Raw genomic sequence first — 15,514 nt, forward strand, 5'->3', positions numbered from 1 at the left:
GTGAGCTGAGATCGTGCGACTGCACGCCAGCCTGGGCGACAGAGCAAGGCTCTGTCTCAAAAAAAAAATCAAAAAACAACCCACCAAGTTTGTGGTAATTTAGGAGTATTCTGAGGAATTTTTAGATAACAATTTTTGTAAAATCACACTAGATCAAAGGAAAATATTTTCTCTTACAATAATACACAGATGAACTGTAATATTAGTGCTAAGACTTAAAAAAGCAAAAAGTAAAGCTCAGAACCATGACTGAATTGATACTGGAGGAAGTGATCATCAAATCTGCATACCACTGGTTGCTTTTTCCTACCTATTTCAAACTATCTCAATGTTTTTTGTTTTTTGTTTTGAGACAGAGTTTTGCTCTTCACACCCAGACCGGAGTGCAATGGTGCGTTCTCGGCTCACTGCAACCTCCACCTCCCAGGTTCAAGTGATTCTCCTGCCTCGGTCTCCCAAGTAGCTAGGATTACAGGCGCCCACCACCACGCGTGGCTAATGTTTGTATTTTTAGTAGAGACAGGGTTTCACCATGTTGGCCAGGCTGGTCTTGAACTCCTGATCCACCACATTGGCCTCCCAATGTGCTGAGATTACAGGCGTGAGCCACCACACCTGGCCTTTTTTTTTTTTTTTTTTTTAAAGCAGAGCCTGGCTCTGTCACCCAGGCTGGAGTGCAGTGGTGCAATCTCAGCTCACTGCAGCTTGTGCCTCCTGGATTCAAGTGATTCTCGTGCCTCAGCCTCCTCTGAGTAGCTGGGATTACAGGCACGCACCACCACACCTGGCTAATCTTTGTATTTTTAGTAGAGGAGGGGTTTTGCCATATTGCCCAGGCTGGTCTCCAACTCCTGGCCTCAAGCAGTCCGCCTGCCTCGGTCTCCCAAAGTGCTGGGATTACCGACTTGAGCCACCGTGACTGGTCAATGTTGTTTTTTTGTTTGGTTGGTTTTTTGTTTGTTTTTTCTTGAAACGGAGTCTCAAGCTGTCACGAGGATGGAGTGCAATGGCGTGATCCCGGCTCACTGCATCCTCCACCTCCCAGGTTCAAGCAATTCTCCTGCCTCAGCCTACCAAGTAGCTGGGATTACAGGCGTGTGCCACCATGCCTGGCTAATTTTGTATTTTTTTTCTTTTTTTTTTTTTTTGAGACAGAGTCTTGCTCTGTCACCCGGGATAGAGTGCAATGGCATGATCTCGGCTCACTGCAACCTCCGCCTCCTGGCTTCAAGCAATTCTCCTGCCTCAGCCTCCGAAGTAGCTGGGACTACAGGCGCCTGCCACTACACCTGGCTAATTTTTGTATTTTTAATAGAGACGGGGTTTCACCATATTGGCCAGACTGGTCTCGAACTCCTGACCTCGTGATCCGCCTGCCTCGGCCTCCAAAGTGCTGGGATTACAGGCGTCAGCCAAGGCGCCTGGCTATTTTTTTTCTTTTTTTTCTAAACAGAGTCTCACTCTCGTCAGGCTGGAGTGCAGTGGCATGATCTCGGCTCACTCCAACCTCTGCCTCCTGGGTTCAAGCGATTCTCATCCCTCAGCCTCCCGAGTAGCTGGGTCTCTATGCCCGTGCCATCACGCCCAGCTAATTCTTGTATTTTTAGTAGAGACAGGGTTTCACCATGCTGGCCAGGATGGTCTCGATCTCTTGACCTCATGATCTGCCCACCTCAGCCTCTCAAAGTGCTGGGATTACAGGCGTGAACCACCGCACCCGGCTTTAATGTTTTTTTTTTTTTTAAACAGAGACAGGGTTTCACCATGTTGCCAAGGCTGATCTCTCAAACTCTTGAGCTCAAATGATCTTCCTCCCTGCCTTGGCCTCCCAGAGTGCTGGGATTACAGGCCTGAGCCTCTGCACCCAGCCTATCTCAACATTTTGAACTTGTACTCTAAGACATCCTTTCAAAGTGCAGGTTGTAGAGTTTTAGGATGCTTTCTCATCTTGAATTAGCCAAGAAAATGTACAGCTGTCTTGGGTCTCCTTTGATAGCAGAAGATAATAGGAGATCTAGCTAAGACCTGAGATACCTAAACTTGCCTTGCTATGGAATCTGCCTTGCAGGCACCTGGGCAGACCTGGAGTTGCTAGCCAGGATGTCATAGGATTCCCAAAGATGATGGAGGATGCATGAGTCATCACAGATGATGTCAGCTTTGATGTTATCGTTCTGAGGCTACCAGTTTATTTAACTGGTGACTGTGGTCTTTATCAGGAACTCTTAGCCTATCAAATGGTATTTACGGTGTTGAAAAATTAGTATTATTTTTTGAGACACAGTCTCACTGTGTTGCCCAAACTGTACCTGGGCCTATTGTTTTTTTGTTTGTTTGTTTGTTTTTTAAGACGGAGTCTCACTCTGTCGCTCAGGCTGGAGTGCAGTAGCACAATTTAGGCTCACTGCAACCTCCGTCTCTCTGGTTCAAGCAATTCTTCTGTCTCAGCCTCCCAAGTAGCTGGGACTACAGGCGCCTGCCACTATGCCCAGCTAATCTTTGTTTTTTTTTTTTTTTTTTTTTTTTTGAGGAGTCTCGGTCTTTCACCCAGGCTGGAGTACAGTGGCACGATCTCAGCTCACTGCAGGCTCCGCCCCCCGGGGTTCACGCCATTCTCCTGCCTCAGCCTCCTGCGTAGCTGGGACTACAGGCGCCCGCCACCTCGCCCGGCTAATTTTTTGTATTTTTAGTAGAAACAGGGTTTCACCATGTTAGCCAGGATGGTCTCGATCTCCTGACCTTGTGATCCGCCCGCCTCGGCCTCCCAAAGTGCTGGGATTACAGGCGTGAGCCACCGCACCCGGCCTGTATTTTTTTTTAGTAGAGACGGGGCTTCACCGTATTGGTCAGGTTGGTCTCAAACTCCCAACTTCAGGTGATCCGCCCGCCTTGGCCTCCTCCCAAAGTGCTGGGATTACAGGCGTGAGCCATCACGCCTGGCCCCGGCCCTAATTTTTTACTTTTTTATTTGTATATATTAAAAATTTTTTTTCTTTTTTTTTTTTTTTTGAGACTTCTGTCACCCAGGCTGGAGTGCCGTGGTGCAATCTCGGCTCACTGCAACCTCCACTTCCCGGGTTCAAGCAATTCTCGTGCCTCAGCCTCCCGAGTAGCTGGGATTATAGGTGCATGCCACTGCGTCCGGCTAATTTTTGTATTTTTAGTAGAGTTGGGGTTTCACCATGTTGGCCAGGCTGGTCTCAAACTCCTGAGCTCAGGTGATCCACCCGCCTCGGCCTCCCAAAGTGCTGGGATTATAGGCGTGAGCCACCACACCTGGCCCTTTTTTTTTTTTTTAAAGCAGAGCCTCTCTCTGTCACCCAGGCTGGAGTGCAGTGGCGCAATCTCAGCTCAGCTCACTGCAGCTTGTGCCTCCTGGATTCAAGTGATTCTTGTGCCTCAGCCTCCTCTGAGTAGCTGGGATTACAGGCACGCACCACCACACCTGACTTATCTTTGTATTTTTAGTAGAGGAGAGGTTTTGCCATGTTGTCCAGGCTGGTCTCAAACTCCTGGCCTCAAGCAATCTGCCTGCCTGGGTCTCCCAAAATGCTGGGATTACAGACTTGAGCCACCGCGCCTGGTCCGTGTTGTTTTTGTTTTGTTTTGTTTTGTTTTGTTTTTTCTTGAGATAGAGTCTTGTGCTGTCGCGAGGCTGGAGTGCAATGGCGTGATCTCGGCTCACTGCAACCTCCACCTCCCAGGTTCAAGCAATTCTCCTGCCTCAGCCTACCAAGTAGCTGGGAATACAGGCATGTGCCACCACGCCCAACTAATTTTTTTTTTTTTTTTTTTTTTAGGCGGAGTCTTGCTCTGTCACCCAGGATGGAGTGCAGTGGCGCAATCTCAGCTCACTGCAAGCTCCGCCTCCCGGGTTCACGCCATTCTCCTGCCTCAGCCTCTCCGAGTAGCTGGGACTACAGGCACCTGCCACCACGCCCGGCTAATTTTTTTGTATTTTTAGTAGAGATGGGGTTTCACCGTGGTCTCGATCTCCTGACCTCGGGATCCGCCCACCTCGGCCTCCCAAAGTGCTGGGATTACAAGCATGAGCCACCGCGCCCGGCCACGCCCAACTAATTTTGTATTTTTTTTTTCTTTTTTTTTTGAGACAGAGTCTTGCTCTGTCACCCAGGATGGAGTGCAATGGCATGATCTTGGCTCACTGCAACCTCCGCCTCGTGGGATCAAGCAATTCTCCTGCCTCAACCTACCAAGTAGCTGGGACTACAGGTGCCTGCCACCATGCCTGGCTAATTTTTTTTTTTTTTTTTTTTTTGAGACGGAGTCTCGCTCTGTTGCCCAGGCTGGAGTGCTGTGGTGCGATGTCGGCTCACTGCAAGCTTCACCTCCCGGGTTCACGCCATTCTTCTGCCTCAGCCTCCTGAGTAGCTGGGACCACAGGTGCCCACCACCACGCCCAGCTAATTTTTTGTATTTTTAGCAGAGATGGCGTTTCACCATGTTAGCCAGGATGGTCTCGATCTCCTGACCTCATGATCCACCTGCCTCGGCCTCCCAAAGTGCTGGGATTACAGGCATGAGCCACCGCGCCCGGCCTAATTTTTGTTTGTTTGTTTGAGACGGAGTCTTGCTCTTTCGCCCAGGCCGGAGTGCAGTGGCGCCATCTCGGCTCACTGCAAGCTCTGCCTCCCGGGTTCACGCCATTCTCCTGCCTCAGCCTCCTGAGTAGCTGGGACTACAGGCGCCCGCCGCCACGCCCGGCTAATTTTTTTGTGTGTTTTTAGTAGAGATGGGGTTTCACCGTGTTCGCCAGGATGATCTCGATCTCCTGACCTCGTGATCCACCTGCCTCGGCCTCCCAAAGTGCTGGGATTACAGGCTTGAGCCACTGCACCTGGCCAATTTTTGTATTTTTAATAGAGACAGGGTTTCACCATATTGGCCAGGCTGGTCTTGAACTCCTGACCTCATGATCCGCCTGCCTCAGCCTCCAAAGTGCTGGGATTACAGGCGTCAGCCAAGGTGTCTGGCCATTTTTTTCTTTTTTTTCTAAACAGAGTCTCACTCTTGTCAGGCTGGAGTGCAGTGGCGCGATCTCGGCTCACTCCAACCTCTGCCTCTCGGATCCAAGCGATTCTCCTTTCTGAGCCTCCCGAGTAGCTGGGTCTACATGCCCATGCAACCAATCCCAGCTAATTTTTGTATTTTTAATAGAGACGGGATTTCACCAGCATCTGGCCAGGATGGTTTCGATCTCTTGACCTCGTGATCCGACTTGTATTTTTTTTAGTAGAGACAGGGCTTCACCATGTTGGTCAGGCTGGTCTTGAACTCCTAACTTCAGGTGATCCACCCGCCTTGGCCTCCTCCCAAAGTGCTGGGATTACAGGCGTGAGCCATCACGCCTGGCCCCTGGACCTAATTTTTTACTTTTTAATTTATATATATTAAAAAAAATTTTTTTTTTTTAGATTTCCATCACCCAGGCTGGAGTGCCATGGTGCAATCTTGGCTCACTGCAACCTCCACCTCCCGAGTTCAAGCAATTCTCGTGCCTCAGCCTCCCGAGTAGCTGGGATTATAGGCATGTGCCACCGCGTCTGGCTAATTTTTGTATTTTTAGTAGAGATGGGGTTTTACCATGTTGGCCAGGCTGGTTCAAACTCCTGAACTTAGGTGATCTGTCCACCTCAGCCTCCCAAAGTGCTGGGGTTACAGGTGTGAGCCACTGTGCCTGGCCTATATTTATTAAAAAAAAAAAAAAAAAAATTGGGGCCCGGGCACGGTGGCTCACGCCTGTAATCCCAGCACTTTGGGAGGCCAAGGCAGGCAGATCATGAGGTGAGGAGATCAAGACCGTCCTGGCTAACACGGTGAAACTCTGTCTCTACTAAAAATACAAAAAAATTAGCCAGGCGTGGTGACGGGCGCCTGTAATCTCAGCTATTCGGGAGGCTGAGGCAGGAGAATGGCATGAACCCAGGAGGCAGAGCTTGCATTGAGATGAGATCGCACCACTGCACTCCAACCTGGGCAACAGAGCGAGACTCCATCTCAAAAAAAAAAAAAAAAATTTTTTTTACTCGGGGTCTCTTGCTCTGTCACCCAGGCTGGACTGCAGTGGCAGGATCATAGCTCACTTCACAGCTGACTTCAATCTGGAACTTCTGGGCTCAAGCGATCCTCCCTCTTCAGCCTTTCAAGTAGGACTACAGGCATGCACTGCTATGTCTGGCTAATTTTTGAAACTTTTTTTGTAGCCATGGGGTCTTGCTTTTTGCCCAGGCTATTCTTAAACTCCTGGATGCAAGCCATCCTCCTGGCTGGGCCTCCCAAAGTGGTGGGATTACAGGCCTCAGTCACCATGCCTAGCACAAATTTTATTTTATTATTTTGTTGAGACAGGATCTCATTCAGTCACCAAGGTTGGGGTGGAGTGGCTCAATCATAGTTCACTGCAGTCTCAAACTTCTGGGCCCAAGCCATCCTCCTGCCTCAGCCTCCCAAGTAGCTGGGACTACAGGTGCCTGCCACCTCACCTGGCTAATTTTTTGTATTTTTTAGTAGATATGGGGTTTCACCATGTTAGCCAGGATGGTCTCGATCTTCTGACCTCGTGATCCACCCACCTTGGCCTCCCAAAGTGCTGGGATTACAGGCGTGAGCCACCGTGCCCAGCCAACCCCTGGCTAATTTTTTAAACAATTTTTAGTAGAAATAATATTGGCCAGGTTTATTTAATAACAAAATGTTGTTGTTGTTGTTGAGATGGAGTTTTGCTCTTGTTGCCCAGGCTGGAGTGCAATGGATTTGATCTCAGCTCACTGCAACCTCCACCTCCCGAGTTCAAGCAATTCTCCTGCCTCAGCCTCCCGAGTAGCTGGGATTATAGGCAACCGCCACCAAGCCTGGCTAATTTTGTATTTTTATTAGAGATGAGGTTTAACCATGTTGGTCAGGCTGGTCTTGAACTCCTGACCTCAGGTGATCCACCTGCCTTGGCCTCCCAGAGTGCTGGGATTACAGGCGTGAGCGACTGCGCCCAGCCATAAAAAGTTTTTTAAATGTACATATATAGTCCACCTTTGAAAGAATGAGGTAGCTGGGCATGGTGGCTCATCCCTGTAATCCCAACACTTTGGAAGGCCAAGGTGCCAGGATCACTTGAGCTCAGGAGTTCAAGACCAGCCTGGGCAACACAGGGAGATCCCATTTCTAAAATTTAAAAAATTAGCCACGCATGGCCAGGTGCAGTGGCTCACGCCTATAATTCCAGCACTTTGGGAGGACAAGGTGGACAGATCACCTAAGGTCAGGAGTACTAGACCAACCTGGCCAACATAACGAAACCCCATCTCTACTAAAAATACAAAAATTAGCCGGGCGTGGTGGTGTACACCTGTAGTCCCAGCTACTTGGGAGGCTGAGGCAGGAGAATGGCTTGAACCCAGGAGGCGGAGGTTGCAGTGAGCCGAGATCGCACTACTGCGTTCCAGCCTGTGCAACAGAGTGAGACTGTCTAATAAAAAAAAAAAAAAAATTAGCCAGGCATGGTAGTGCACACCTGTGGCCCCAGCTATTTGGGAGGCTGAGATGGGAGGATCACTTGAGCCTGTGAGGTCAAGGGTACAAGTGAGCCAAGATTGCACCATCGCACTCCAGCCTGGGTGACAGAGCAAGAATCTGTCTCAAAAAATAAAAATAAATAAAAACATACTTGTCCTTTTGACATTTTGGGCTGGATGATTTTAAAAAAAAGAAAGGGGCCAGGCGCAGTGGCTCACGCCTGTAATCCCAGCACTTTGGGAGGCCAAGGCGGGTGGATCACGAAGTCAGGAGATCGAGACCATCCTAGCTAACACAGTGAAACCCTGTCTCTACTAAAAATACAAAAAATTAGCTGGCCGTGGTGGTGGGCGCCTATAGTACCAGCTACTCAGGAGGCTGAGGCAGAAGAAGGGCATGAACCCGGGAGGCGGAGCTTGCAGTGAGCTGAGATCGCACCACTGCACTCCAGCCTGGGTGACAGAGCAAGACTCCGTCTCAAAAAAATAAAAATAATAGGGCTGGGCGCGGTGGCTTACGCCTGTAATCCCAGCACTTTGGGAGGCTGAGACGGGCAGATCACAAGGTCAGGAGATCGAGACCATCCTGGCTAACACGTGAAACCCCATCTCTACTAAAAATACAAAAAGTTAGCCAGGCGCAGTGGCGGGCGCCTGTAGTCCCAGCTACTCGGGAAGCTGAGGCAGGAGAATGGCGTGAACCCGGGAGGCGGAGCTTGCAGTGAGCCGAGATCGCGCCACTGCACTCCAGCCTGGACGACAGAGCAAGACTCCGTCTCAAAAAAAATAATAATAATAAATCAAAGAAAGAATGAGGCTGGGCACGGTGGCTCATGCCTGTAATCCCAGCACTTTGGGAGGCTGAGGCAGGCGGATCACGAGGTCAGGAGATCGAGACCATCCTGCCTGACACAGTGAAACCCCGTCTGTACTAAAAAATACAAAAATTAGCCGGGCGTGGTGGCGGGCGTCTGTAGTCCCAGCTACTCGGGAGGCTGAGGCAGGAGAATGGCGTGAACCCGGGAGGGAGAGCTTGCAGTGAGCTGAGATCACGCCACTGCACTCCAGCCTGGGCAACAGAGCAAGACTCCGTCTCAAAAAAAAAAAAAAAAAGTAAATCTATAGGTACTAACATAGAATGATTGTTAAGATTTATTGTTAAATGATGAAATAATTACAAACCAGCTTACCAACTTCCCCTGTCAAAATCTTTCAAGATGTAGTTTAGGTTCCAACTCTTCTAGAAAGCCTTCCATGGTCACATCTCTCCTTAGGGAGCCCTGCCTTCTGGAGGCTTTCCAGGCACAGGCAGGTACAAGATTGGAGAGCCCCAGAGTCTTATGGGAGATTTGGGGCCAATGAATCCATCATATACCCAGTAGGGGGAGCCAGAGCTTAGCTCATCGCCTCTGGAGATCCCTCTCCTGCATAACTCCACATGGAGTGTGGAGAAAACAAAGATATGCACAAAACATGTCTTTTAAGGGGACTGCGGAGAGAGGAAGGTAGCTGTAGTGTGAAAGAGTTTTTTGTTTTTTTTTTGAGACAGGGTCTTGCTGTGTTGCCCAGGCTGGAGTGGAGTGGCCCCATCTTGGCTCACTGTAGCCTCAACCTCCTGGTCTCTCAAGCAATCCTCCCACCTCAGCCTCCTAAGTAGCTGGAACTATAGGCATGCACTACCCTGAATAGCTAATTTTTTTTTTTTTTTTTTTTTTTTTTTTTTTTTTTTTTTTTTTTTTAGAGGCGGGATTTGCTCTATTGCTCAGGCTGGTCTCAAACTCGAAGGAGTTTCCTGGGGTTTTATTTCACTTTAATGAGGTTTTCAGAGTAGCAATCCTTGAATCAAGTTTCCCTCTGCATTTATCTGCAGACTTGATTTACAAAGATGTAAGCATACAGCTTCTCAGAAGTGTGTGTGTTTTGTTTAAAGCCAAATAGATCTTATTGTGGAAGGAATGGAATGTTGCCACTGGATCACTGGATCACCAGATGCAATAAATTGAGGTGGGGTGTGGTGGCTCATACCTAACCTCAGCGCTTTGGGAGATTGAGGTAGGAGGATTGCTTGAGGCCAGGAGCTCGAGGCCAGCCTAGTCAACATACCAAGACCTCATCTCTATAAAAAAAAAAATTTTAAAATCACTACAAGTGGCACATATCTGTAGTCCCAGCTACTTAGGAGGCTGAGATGGGAGGATCGCTTGAGCACAGGCAGTTTGGGGCTGTAGTTAGCTATGATTGCACCACTGCACTTCAGCCTGGATGACAGAGCCAGACCCTATCTGAAATAAATAAATAGAGCATTGGAGGAGTTAGGTAGGAGGCAGCTTAGAGAAAGAGCACTGGATCTGAGGTTGATGCTCCCAGTTAAATCCTGTTTCTAATCATTAACCAGCTTTTGACTGTAGGCAGGTAACTAAATCTCTTGGCTGACTGTGAACTTCTGCAACATGAAATGTGACGATGTTTACAGAGCACAGGTGTAAAGCATTCTTAGGGCTCCCTGAGTCATCGGCTGAACTCTCACAGTCCTGGAGAGATGGCAGAACTCCCTCACTTAAAGTCAGGCCAAATAATTTTGACTCTGAAGTACCAGAAACAGGGGGAGGTAACTTTTACACCAAGCTCCAAGCCCTCAAGCCTCCAGCCAGGCCTTTACCCAATCCTGAACCATTAACCTCTGTACTCCTCCTGGTTGTAGCCTACCCTATATAACCACAGCGAGGCAAGACACCCAGCCACATTTCCTGCATGAGGAATAAGCCATGTGTGGCCTTTCCCCGGGACTCGGGACCTGAGCAACCTGGAGGAAGAAACTGAAAGCTGGGCTCTCAGATATTGCTAGGAGGCGGCTTCTCAGAGAACACCGGGAGCTCTGCTAGGATCTGAGCTGACACAATTGGATGGAGGCCCCATGAAACAGGCATTGGTGCTCTTTGGAGACGTCCTTTCAGGCAGAAGTAGCCACTATGCTGACCAAGAAAGAGGTGACTTGAGTGTTAGCTTTGCCCTACAGGCATGGTCTCAGCTCCTAAAAGTCCAGTTTGGCTCTACCTGTATTTGGAGGAAGGTGTCAACTTGTGTTTTCTTTGAGATCTCTCCCCTCCCCAGGTCTCTCTGTTACCATCAGTAGCCAGCTGTGGCTACAGCTGAGGACAGGAATTTTCTGCAGGGGCTATTCAGCAGGCCATGTCAGGGCCTGCAGGCCATGTCAGGGCCTGCAGGAACTGGTTTAACTTGCTTCTGAGAGTCTTGACTCCGCCTCAGACTCCTTTGGCTTTAGGGTAGGGAGGTGATTCTAGAGGTAGGGAGAGCAGGAGACAGGATACAGCCAAAGGGATCTGTCAAGTCAAAGAGGTCCCTGGAGAGATGACTGCTCTACAGAAGGAGGAAAGGGCCTCCCAGGCTTCCACTAAACTATCTGCTCACAGATCCCAAGACTCCAGCTTCTCTCTTGTTTTTTTTTTTTTTTTAATTTTTTGAGGCAGAGTCTCGCTCTGCCACCCAGGCTGGAGTGCAGTGGTGCAATCTCGCCACTTTACTCCAGCCTGGGCGACAAAGTTAGGCTCCATCTCAAATAACAATAATAATAATAATAATAAACAAAGTGATGATAGGCGTGCTTCCATGTACCCCTCCAGATCTACTCTCTGCCCTACTGGGTACTCGTGGTCTCTATCAGTAGCCCTTCTTGTCCTTTGCCTTCCGGTTAAATTCTCCCAATGGAGGTTAGGAGGAGAGAGGATTGGGACAAGAGGTTATTTATGGCCGGGCGCGGTGGCTCATGCCTGTAATCCCAGCACTTTGGGAGGCTGAGGTGGGATCGCCTGAGGTCAGGTGTTCGAGACCAACCTGGCCAACATGGCGAAACCCCGTCTCTACTAAAAATACAAAAATTAGCTGGGCATGGCAGCGCGTGCCTTTAGTCTCAGGTACTTGGGAGACTGAGGCAGAATTGCTTGAACCTGGGAGGTGGAGGCTGCAGTGAGCCAAGATCGTTCCACTGGACTCCAGCCTGGATGACAGAGTGAGACTCCGTCTCAAAGAAAAAAAAAAGAGGGCCGGGCGCGGTGGCTCACGCTTGTAATCCCAGCACTTTGGGAGGCCGAGGCGGGCGGACCACGAGGTCAGGAGATCGAGACCACGATGAAACCCCGTCTCTACTAAAAATACAAAAAATTAGCCGGGCGTGGTGGCGGGCACCTGTAGTCCCAGCTACTCGGAGAGGCTGAGACAGGAGAATGGCGTGAACCCGGGAGGCGGAGCTTGCAGTGAGCCGAGATTGTGCCACTGCACTCCAGCCTGGGTGACAGAGCGAGACTCCGTCTCAAAAAAGAGGTTATTTATTTTCCACTGACACCCCACCTTCCTTAAAGTGGGGTCACTGCAGACCCCTGTCAGGTGACCCTTCTCATTTGTTCGCTGCTCCCTTCCTGTTGTCCCCTGAAGCCCAATAGTGATCAGGTTTCCACACTGTCACTGGCCCTCAGGCACTGTAACATCTCTCGTCTTTATTAAACTCTCCTCAATTATCCATCTATTTCTTGCTGGGGACCTGATAAATAAGGACATGTATCTTACTACAGATTGCCATCTAACCTGGCTCTGTCATTTGTCTGTAGGATCTCTGTAAGTTACCTAACCTCTCTGAGCTTTGGTTTTCTCATATGTAAAATATTGCAGGAAGAGGAGGTGTGCTCTAAAGTCATTTTTTGCTCTTAGAATATTTGGTTCTAAGGTGATAAAAGGTGATAATAATTCTAGCTCCTATGGAATTCAACCAGGAGGACTGGGCCTGAATGGAAACATAGGTAAGATTATTCCGCTGGGCATTTGGGCTGGAGGAAGGTGCATGCTCAAAATATCCCAGAGTTAAGAGTAGGGAAAAAAGCAAGAAATACCGCCATCTGTACTGCATGTGTATTTATTTGAAACATGATCCTTTCCAAGAAATTCTGCAGAGTTGTGGTGGGAATCAGCTTTTATTTTATCTTCAGCTGTTTGTATTTGTCTTCTCTTGTTAGAAAAAAAAATGTCAGAAAAATCTTTCTGCTGGTGTTTTTTTCTCAGTCTCTTTCTATTAATAGTGCCTCTAGGTTTCTCTCTGTATTTCTGTTTCTTTCCGTTTTTGTTTCTCTCCATGAAACAAAGAAAAAAAGAAAAAGGCATTTTCCCCTAGGACCTTCCCAACAGGGAAGAATCAGAAAGTTCCTAAACCAGGCACCTAGCAGGTTTACAAATGACGCAGCCAGAACTGACCAGCACCTGGGCCTGCCAGTTAGAGGAAAAGAGTCCCAGATGCTGGGAAGCTTTGGCCCCAGAGAAGTTTTCCCAGACTGAGTGAGGCAAAGGCTGACAATTCTTTTTTTCTTTCTTTTTAATTTTTTTGAGATGGAGTCTTGCTCTGTCACCCAAGCTGGAGTGCAGTGGCACGATCTCAGCTCACTGCGACCTCTCCCTCCTGGGTTCAAGCGATTCTCCTGTCTCAGCCTCCTGAGTAGCTGGGATTACAGATGTGCACCACCACGCCCAGCTAATTTTTGTATTTTTAGTAGGGATGGGGTTTTACCATGTTGGCCAGGTTGGTCTCAAACTCCTGACCTCAGGTGATCTGCCCACCTCAGCCTCCCAAAGTGCTGGGATTACAGGTGTGAGCCACCGCCCGGCCTGACAATTACTTTTAACTTTACTTTTTTTTTTTGAGACAGAGTCTTGCAGTGGTGTGATCTCAGCTCACTGCAACCTCTGCCTCCTGGGTTCAAGCAATTCTCCTACCTCAGCCTCCTGAGTAGCTGGGATTACAGGTGTGCACCACCACGTCCGGCTAATTTTTGTATTTTTTTTTTTTAGTTTGCTTAGCAGAGATGGGGGTTTCACCATGTTGGCCAGGCTCATCTCGAACTCTCGACCTCAAGTGATCCCTCTGCCTTGGCCTCCAAAAGTGCTGGGATTACAGGAGTGAGCCACCACACCTGGCCTTTTAACTTTACATTTTAGAATGAATCAACTTTGCAACAGAATCCACCTGGATGTTTCTTGCATCACCCAGGTGACTTATACCTGTGATTTCAGGGACAGTGCTTATAAACCAGAGAGGGAGGCTGAGGTTTCTCTTTTACTGGAGTCAGAGATGGCCCTAGGATTTTTAGAGCTGGAAGGATGTCAAAGGTTATTTACAATAGGGCCGGGCGCGGTGGCTCACGCTTGTAATCCCAGCACTTTGGGAGGCTGAGGTGGGCAGATCACGAGGTCAGGAGATCGAGACCACGGTGAAACCCCGCCTCTACTAAAAATACAAAAAATTAGCCGGGCGTGGTGGCGGGCGCCTGTAGTCCCAGCTACTCGGAGAGGCTGAGGCAGGAGGATGGCGTGAACCCGGGCGGCGGAGGTTGCAGTGAGCGGAGATCGCGCCACTGCACTCCAGCCTGGGTGACAGAGCGAGACTCTGTCTCAAAAAAAAAAAAAAACGTCTTTGTTTTACAAAGTGAAGGAACTAAGATGCAGAGATAGAGTCTTGCCCAAGGTCACACAGTAAATTAATAGTATAGGCTAACAATAGCTAAAAGGTACGGAATGTTAGGCTCTGCCATACGTGATTTTCATATATTCACATTTAATCCCCTTAATGACTCCACGGAGGAAGCATTAGTATCATCATTTTACAGATGAAGAAACTGAGGCCCAGAGAGATAAGTAACTTGCCTGCACCAGAGTCAGGGTTCTCCACTACTTCACTCTTCACTTCCAGGATTATATTGTAGGTTGATGTAGCTTGATATATCCTGTAACTTTATTTTATTTATTTTTTGTTTTTTTTTTTTGAGACAGGTTTCTCTCTGTTGCCCAGGCTGGAGTGCAGTGGTGCAATGTTTGCTCACTACAACCTCTGCCTCCTGGGTTCAAGCAATTCTCCTGCCTCAGCCTTCCAAGTAGCTGGGATTACAGGTCCACATCACCATGACCAACTAATTTTTGTATTTTTAGTAGAGGCAGGGTTTTGACATGTTGGCCAGGCAGTTCTTGAACTCCTGATCTCAAGTGATCCAACAGCCTTGGCCTCCCAAAGTGCTGGGATTGTAGGTGTGAGCCACCACGCCCGGCCATATCCTGTAACTTTAAATAGGCTATGGTAGGGATATTTATGCCACAGAAATCAGCACATGCTACACATTAGGGCTTGTTTTGTTGATTGTTGAGTTTTTTATTGTGTGGTGTTTTTTGTTCCTGTTTTGTTTTGTTTGTTTTGAGACAGGGTTTTGCTCTGTCACCCAGGCTGGAGTGCACTGGCACAATCATGGCTCACTGCAGCCTTGACCTCCCCAGGTTGAGGTGGTCCTCCCACGTCAGTCTCCTGAGTAGTTGGAACTACAGGTGTGTACCACCATGCCCAGCTAATTTTTCTGTATATATATATATATATAATTTTTTATAGATAGGGTTTCCCCATGTTGCCCAGGCTACTCTCAAACTCCTGGGTTCAGGCAGTCCTCTGCTGGGACTATAGGCATGTGCCACCACACCTGGTTAATTTTTAAATTTCTTGTAGAGACAGGGTCTCACCATGTTGCTAATTTTTGTATTTTTAGTGGAGACAGGGTTTTGCCATGTTGCACAGGCTGGTCTCGAACTCCTGGCCTCAAAGGATCTGCCTGCCTCAGCCTCCCAAAGTGTTGGGATTACAGAAGTGAGCCACCGCACCCAGTGTGAGCTTTTAAGGCCCCAGCACCTGTTGGAGGTACATTCCACCTAAGCCTGGGGACCTTGGCTGAATGCGTCTCTAGGCTGTTTAGGAACTGACTTTTTTTTTATTTACTTATTTATTTTTTTTTTTAGATGGAGTCTTGCTCTCTCCTAGGCTGGAGTGCAATGGTGCAATCTTGGCTCACCACAACCTCTGCCTCCCGGGTTCAAGCGATTCTCCTGCCTTAGCCTCCCGAGTAGCTGGGATTATAGGCACCTGCCACTGTGCCCAGCTAATTTTTTGT

The sequence above is a fragment of the Nomascus leucogenys genome, chromosome 8 (assembly GCF_006542625.1).
Source record: "Nomascus leucogenys isolate Asia chromosome 8, Asia_NLE_v1, whole genome shotgun sequence".
Taxonomy (NCBI): domain Eukaryota; kingdom Metazoa; phylum Chordata; class Mammalia; order Primates; family Hylobatidae; genus Nomascus; species Nomascus leucogenys.